This window comes from Neophocaena asiaeorientalis, unplaced genomic scaffold (assembly GCF_003031525.2).
Source record: "Neophocaena asiaeorientalis asiaeorientalis breed wild unplaced genomic scaffold, Neophocaena_asiaeorientalis_V1.1 scaffold217, whole genome shotgun sequence".
Lineage (NCBI taxonomy): Eukaryota > Metazoa > Chordata > Mammalia > Artiodactyla > Phocoenidae > Neophocaena > Neophocaena asiaeorientalis.
In genome coordinates, this window is record NW_020172293.1 from 6114112 (window position 1) to 6121056 (window position 6945).

Genomic DNA, 6945 nt, shown 5'->3' on the forward strand with positions numbered 1-6945 from the left:
AAAATGAAGAAAATGTTTTGGACCATCTTTTCAAAGTTGAAAGGAGGCTAAACACTCATGGAAAAACTGCACCTTTCTCAGATTGCTCAAGTAGCACTGTGTCAAGGAGGTAGACTATATGTTTTCAGATAAGATGGTAAAACATTGACCATGCACAAATGCCTCTCTCTGTTTAGAGAGTTATCAATGCCAGCCTATTCTAGCTGTTCACCAGAGGGAATTTACTATGGAGAACTTCAGTCTTGAATTAACTTTCAATACCTCCCATGTTACAACCCTACCCACTTTCAATTATCCACACTGGGTTTATTTACTTTGTGGATTATCCATGACAAATTGTTAATCCTATACTGGCTTCTTGCCTCCAAGGTCTGTAGCTGCCTAAAAGGAGAGTCAGCTCAGGGAATACCAACTAATTTTTCATACTAATCTAGGAAGTGCACAATTAAGAACATAAAAAGTGCACACATACACACGTAATTACAAAATAAAATCCAAAGCAAGTTATTTGTGACAATGCAATGGTAATGTTTAGGCAATCGTAAGTTAACTACATATCTGGGGTTACTATAGATCATTTTTCTATTTCCATTAGAATTAATTTAAAAAGTGGGACTTTTTTAAAAACCACAAAATTATGTAGAATTTAAACTTCTAAAAGTGTAAAACTTTTATCTCACTTCATGGTCTGAATAAAGCTTTCATTGGCATATCATGGCCTTTATTGTTTTAAATTCTCAACCGTAATTTCTAGATAAGTTATTGGAGAATTAAATCTGTAGTCATTTACTTTGAAATCAATTTCTGTCTTTCCAGCTTTCCTTTGACTTCCTGTTTTTTTTTCAGTACGCGGGCCTCTCACTGTTGTGGCCTCTTCCGTTGTGGAGCACAGGCTCTGGACGCGCAGGCTCAGTGGCCTAGCCGCTCCGCGGCATGTGGGATCTTCCCGGACCGGGGCACGAACCCGTGTCCCCTGCATGGGCAGGCGGACTCTCAACCACTGCGCCACCAGGGAGGCCCCTTTGACTTTCTTTTTTATTTTTCATCAAAGGCATAATTGAATCATAGCTATTCACCTTTAAAAATGATGCTTAAACTGGTAAAATCTTTAGCATGTTTTAATCATCCATTACTCTTTGTTTCTCATTTGCCAAAAAATATCTTTCAAAATAAATTCCCTATGTCTTGAGCAGAACTTCGTACATTTGCCTTTTCGCGTAGCTCAAGTGTACTAAAAGATATGATAGGGTGGAAGAGTCATTGCTTTTATTTGATTTCCCTGTAATTTTCAAAGCAACGCTCTCAACGTTCAAAGTCCAACATCACATCCTTAAAATTATAAAGATGAAGAGTGACTATTTTTCAGGGTCTATGATTTACTTCTTTTCTCCTATCCTCATCCGCATGCTTTTATATTCACCATTAATTTCACCATTAAAACGAATACAAAAATTCTATAAATATGATCTTTTACAGAAAAAATTGAATTATACTCTGAAAGTGTTCTTTCAGGGACAGTAGCTCTGGATAGTTTATTCCCTTACTTTAAATTCTCCATGTATTAATAAGAGAAACTGATTTATTTAAAGAATAAAGAGGGCAGTAGTTCAAGGCAGTAAGATAATTTTAAATCAATACAAAATTCATTCACCAAAACAACTCTGTAAGAAATGCGGCAGCAATTCCTAAAAAAACAGAATTGAAAAATGTGGAGCCATTAATGATTTCAGATACTTAATTATTACTATTAGTTTTTAAAATAAATAAGATTTATATTTATAGATTTGGCAAAACATTATTTTCCATTCTATTGTATGTAACTCAGTCTTTCAGATCGTGAGAATCATTACCTGCCGCTTCCTCTCATCAGGAAGAAGTTTTCTAGAACTACAAGTTCCCAAAATTTAAAGGTGAAGTCTCAAATTATTCCCAAAGATCTAAGTAAAATGATGGAAGAATTTGCTAACGTGTAAAAGTTATAATTACAACTCTTGATCCTTCTATTATTATAACATTAATATAAATTATAAGTACTAGTCCTATGAGTATTATAGCTGCTACAACCACTACTAACAAGAAAGTCTGCCACTACTATTAATCTGTTACCACTATTACGACTACCACCACCAAGACTAAAGTGAAAAACAATCCAAGGATACAGAAACTCCACTACTCCACAAAATGAGTTTAGTTTTGCTAATTCAGAGAATACTTCTTGTTTACTTAGGAACTGAAACCCAATTCCTTCATTATCTTAGGTTAGCTCGTAGTGACTATGAAGTACAATGCTTGATTGTAGCGATGGGCTCTACTGAGTTACCCTTACATTCCTAGGTTTTAAAAATATCATTTCAGCAGTGATTAATAACTGAGTGGAGAGAAACCTTACAGGCCTGCTGAGAGCAGGGAGGGAAGTGTAATCAGGTGTTGAATAAGAACCAGCTATGCAAAGTAAAGAGTCCTTTAATGGAATAAATCTTTTCCAAATCTTCAAAGGAATTCATAGCTACCAATACCCCGTTTAGACATTTGTCTCTTTTCTTTAGTTGTCTTGGGCATGTCCAGTTGTACAGAAAAAATATTTCATTTTTCAATTTAGGCAACATATATTTACTGTTTCTTTCAAACTTGGTTGTAGCCATTTGAAGAGCTAATCACAAAATGTCTTTTACTCACTATGTGCTTCTAATTTAAATAGCACTCATCTACCTAGTCATAAGATGTGTAGAAAAGTGGTTATTACCCAGGTAATTTGGAACCCAGAAAGATACCTCCACTTAAAAGATCCAAATTAGAGAAGCAAATGTATTTTGTTTTTTGAATTTCAAGTGATAGCTACACACTGCATTTCTCTTGCCTTCATGAGTAAACCTAAAGTCAAGTTCTGAGCTCAGCTGAAATTGACGGCTTTGCTCTTGCAACTGAAGGATCTCCTTGGGCTGTTTCTGTAGATGGTCTCTAGTCACTTGAATAAACCAGTTTTAAATCTGTAAACCTCATCAAGTCATTTGAGGATTCTATCATTGTAAGTCCTGGCGTGAATAACCCTTGCCCAATCATTATATATTTATTAACCACAATTATCTATTTACTAACTACAAATATCATTGTGATCATTGTGAAATTAACCAATAGCTATATACCACTTTACCAATTACATTATTTTCATATAGTTTCTTCACTGTATCCTTAAAATAACTTTGAAAGGAATTATTATTATTTCTATTTATTAAGTGAGGCATGTAATGAGGCTGGGTAATTTGCTTAAAGCCACATGGCTAGAATTGGTCTTCTGATTCCAAATTTTATGACCTCGTCACAACATACTTTAGAATTCATTATGTGTCCAGCACTATATACTCTCCCTCACTGGATTTCATACTTAAACAAGCAGTTTGAGGAGGAAAAGACCTGCCCTCTCTGTGAAAGCTCCACTACCTCTACCTTGGAGCAGAGCAGCAGTCACCTTAAATCCTGCTACTTTTATTGTACTGCTTTTACTAACTGCAAATTGTACAAATAGAGTTAAAATAGATTCCTCCATCAAAAGCCACCAAGTGACTCTCAAGTTGGTAGGTGAATGACATATGATTAGGGAATATATTTGACGGTGAAATCCAATTATTTCCTAGCTGTGTGACGTAAGTTCCCGACCTCTCTGTGGCTCAGTTCCTAAATCTGTTAAATGTAATATCTACATCATTGGGTTGTTATGATGGCTGAATGAGTCAATACGTTAAAAACACTCAAAGATAATGTTTAAAACAAAAAATTTGCAGGAAAAAAATCAATTAAATTCTATTTTTCACCCCTTGAAGCCTTTTCTGCCTAATGCCTAATAGTTGATTAGACCTGCGCTAGGATGTTTATATAACGTCAAAATTGTGCTTCAGACTCAAATGATATGATACGTGTTTCGTGGCATTGTTCCAATTTGGGTTAAGGTGTACCATTGAACCTAACTACAAGACAACAGGTAATAAAACAGCCTTGATGTCCAACATTCTACACTTATGTAGATACATGTTTCCTTACATTCTGATGGAATAGCACCTTGTAAAAATACCAACCTCCTATTGGTTGCAAATGGTTGTTTCATTTAATTGAAAGTGTCACAGTTATGAAGGAAGCACGAAAAGGCTATAATTTCCTGTGAAACATTCTGTGAAACTTTAATGTGTAAAGAGCTACATAAAATATTCTACTTCATCATCTTTCAGTTGATATTTTTGACCCCAGAGGAAAGGTTGGATCTGATGGGTAAGCCTGTAGGGCAGTGAACACTTATATTTAAATGCTGCCTTTAGAGTACAAATGACAATGGTGTATGCAACTGTTGCCACCTTTATGACATGTGTACCATGGCCCCTACACATTAATCAAATAGATCTGAAATTTATGGTCTTTTATCCACGAAGATTTGGAGAACAGATTCCTCACACTGATGCTTCCGTAACCTTATATATGACCTGTCCCATCTCTATGCATGAAGAACTGAGTTGTTTAACTGGGTGTTGTTTGTGGTTATTGTTTTATCAGTTGCTCTGTGTTTGTGGTGGACAACTTGCTTGAAGCAAACAAATGCAGTTTGAGCATAATTCAACTTACATTTTGCACAAATGCCATTTTACGAATCACAGTACATTATCACGTGCTATAAACTAGCCCCTTTCAGACAAATACTTGTTTGTAGTTCAGTTAGCCTTTTAAACAAAACCACATGTGGCAGCAACTGCTAACCTGAAAATTAAAAGTTGTGGCAAGTTATCTGGTAGCTAACTGCCTGCCAGCTGCAACTGTACAATGAATGACGGGTTTCATGTAACAGGCTTCCTCTGGACAAAACTGTTGCTAGTAGACCACATAGTTCACTGTGAGGATGTTGGTGTGTACATGCAACTTAGACAGTTAAAGAAAAAAAACAGAAGCATTTCTGAAGTTCATGTGAACTTGCTAACCACGGGCTCCTAGGAAGCAACCTATACTCTTGTCAATCACCAAATACCTTTCCTTTACAATTCCAACCAGGTGTCAATCATATTTTATACAGTGAAAACTTATATATGTCAAAATATATCACATCTCATAGACTCCTTTATCCTATTGGCTTAAGGCCACAATGGGGACTACAAATCACAACAGACACCCTCTGGGGGATAAAAGCAACCAGTGACAACTTGGTTATTGGCTGCAAATTATGGTCATGAAATTACCAATATCAAATTTATGTTGATGATATAAAGTGCCTCTCTCCAACTCCAGAAGGAAAGGACAGGAGCCAGAATTATGTAGGTGAGGAAAGGAAGAGAGACAAAAATCCATAACTTCTTTCATTTTCATTTTTAACTATTAACAAAATCGTTGCCTGTAGTTCTTGCCTTCTCCATCTTATTTCTTATAAGATGCAACTTATTTCTTCTCCATCTTATTCAAATAAATAATGTAACATGTTCTTAACTCATGTTAATTCTTAGTTGTTACGGTCAACAGTTCCCCTCTTCCCTCTGTTCTAAAGGCTTCTGATTATCTGGGATTTCCAGAGAGGGGTCCTTTCACGCTGCAGACAGTGAATGGCACCCCCAGGAGTTGGGTAGTGCATGACCTACATGCTTTTCATGGAGGCGCTGCATTGCTCCTTTTTACCTGAAAATCAAGTCCATCCCCTCTGTCCAGATGGATCCAGGTACTATATTTTGAAAGCCTTACTCTTGCAAGGGGGAGAAGGGGAGGGTGCTTTGAATGACTTACGGCCCTAGACTGAGGATTCAGGGATCCTGTTGTCAAATGCTGGACTTACATGTAGCAGCCAAATTGTAGTTGGGAGTTAGTCCCTATACCTGAGGTCTGCTTGGTTTGGGGTATGCTGTCCTGTGTTTGCAAAGCCTTTATCTCAAATCCCACCTAGTACCTTGACCCTTGCCCCTTGTGTGCAGCTTTTCTAGAAGACAACCACTTTTATTTCCTGACCTATAAATATCGGCTCCCCTGGAATTTCTGCCCATTTACCGGAACCTAAATAAACCCTTCGGGAAACCATCTAGAACATCTCCAGGTTATCAGCTGGGCTTCCATCCAGGCTCTATCCTGCTCTAGAGAGAGGAGCTCATGCCTTGCTTGGCTTTCATTCCATCTCCAGGGCTCCCCACTACCATGAGGAACAATGAAAACTGTCCCTTCCTTTTCCAAGGACTTAAAAACTCTCATTGAAATCCATTTTTAAATGTCTGGAAAGAGCCCTGGAAGGAAGATGACTAAATGCAATGAGAGGCCACCTTCAGGTAGGCTCTACGTCACCAGACCTCACTGTATTTATTGACTACTCTGTAGTACTGCATGTCCTACTTTATAAATCGGGTAAATTTAAAGTAAACACATAGCGGGAGAAAACCTCATTTAGATTCTTGCCTAGAATTTCAGTCTATCTAGCCTCTAGTTTCCAAAACCAATTTTATTCTATATTTTTTAAAAGATGACTACACTTTTCCACCTTTATTCCTCCAGAAATGTTTTCATTTTCCATTATTGTTTATACATCCTAGGAGAGAGAGAAATCTCATCCCCAAGTTTTAGCAGAATCCATCCGAGTCGTGAGGTGTCTTGAACGGACTGACAGTCCCCTCACTGTCCTGCCCTTTTCAGTGCAAGAGAAATACCATTCATCTAGACCAGAAAGGAGCTACCAGAAAGAAGGGCTTTGTTTCTCAAAGATGGCCATCTGCCTTGCACCACCAGTCCCAAACCGAACGCCTGTTCCTTCCTTTTTCTCCAGCTTAACTGAAATATCCCAAATGTCTCAATGGGCTTGGGTTTTAACACCTTAGCCATGAGCTTATACATCCAATCTAGTGTCTTATATACTGTTTCAGATGGATATATAGATCCTATGTAAACAGGTTGTGTGTAAGTATAGTCTGTGTGTATATATATATATATATATATATATAT

At 37.2% G+C, this 6945-nt stretch overlaps 1 protein-coding gene across 1 annotated transcript in view; it reads right to left on the bottom strand.

The window, feature by feature from the left end:
• PLXDC2 (plexin domain containing 2) overlaps positions 1–6945 on the bottom strand; it is a 406458-nt gene that overhangs the window by 145876 nt on the left and 253637 nt on the right. The gene's annotated exons all lie outside the window — the stretch shown is intronic.